Source organism: Apis dorsata, unplaced genomic scaffold (assembly GCF_000469605.1).
Source record: "Apis dorsata unplaced genomic scaffold, Apis dorsata 1.3 scaffold_416, whole genome shotgun sequence".
NCBI lineage: Eukaryota > Metazoa > Arthropoda > Insecta > Hymenoptera > Apidae > Apis > Apis dorsata.
In genome coordinates this window covers 716,874-717,860 of record NW_006263671.1, presented here as the reverse complement: position 1 = coordinate 717,860, position 987 = coordinate 716,874, and the positions used below count along the sequence as shown (strand labels likewise).

Sequence of the window (987 nt, the reverse complement as noted above, 5' to 3'; positions counted from 1 at the left end):
TTGGAAAAATCAACAGCATTGTGATCAAAATTTAACACAATTTTATACATGTATATATATATATAATTCAGAATTTAAANAAAAAAAAAAAAAAAAAAAAAAAAAAAAAAAAGAAAAGAAAAAGAAAAAGATCACTATTCCACTCGTTCGATTTCAGAAGATTATTAGATCACGAGGAGTTCGATGATCAGATGAAGAAGAAAGATGTGAGAAAAGGGGGAGGGGGAAGAAGAAGAGAAGAAAAGAAGAGGAAGAGGAGGAACGTATTGGAGGGTCGGTTGATCGTCCATCGACGGGTCTCATTCGAGATAAGAGCGGACAGCCGCGATGGTATACATATTCATGCGTCCTTCGACGATGGCGTCCCGACGTCGAGTGTGTGTCGTTCCGAGGGACAGCCACGAACCACGCTACCCCCGGCGCCGCAGTCGTCGTCCACGTCGTCGTTCTCCTGCCGGCATCGACGCCCCGTGTCAATGAACCGACGCCGGCTAAACGAACACCGAACTTGTTGCACTTGTGGCCAAGGAAGCTAACCCTCGTCTTCCGTTCGAATCACCTCTTCCGATCGATGGAAATAAACCCAAGTGGATAAAGAATGGCAAATGAAATTTGAGGATCGAACGTTATTATCCATATATAAATGTCGTCCCAATGAAATTGAANGTCCAAATGAAAATGAAATCCAAATATATTGGAAAAATCAACAGCATTGTGATCAAAATTTAATAGAATTTTATATGTGTATATATAACTCAAAATTTAAATTGTATATCAAATGAATAGGATAAGGAAAAGAGGAATTTATGATCAACTTGGTTTTTATGAAAATGAAATCATGAGAGAAAGAATCTATATAATAAAAATGTTGTCCAAATGAAAATGAAATCCATATATATTGGAAAAATCAATAGCATTGTGATCAAAATTTAACAGAATTTTACATGTGTATATATTTATATATATATATATAACTCAAAATTTAAG

At 36.0% G+C, this 987-nt stretch overlaps 1 protein-coding gene across 1 annotated transcript in view; it reads left to right on the top strand.

The window, feature by feature from the left end:
* The first annotated feature begins 856 nt into the window (after positions 1 to 856).
* Positions 857 to 987, top strand: part of LOC102674580 (COA8 family protein CG14806, mitochondrial) — a 23,107-nt gene continuing 22,976 nt past the window's right edge. The window contains exon 1 of the mRNA XM_031512310.1: positions 857 to 867. The gene's annotated coding sequence lies outside the window, so the exon portion shown is untranslated. The remainder of the gene's footprint in view (positions 868 to 987) is intronic.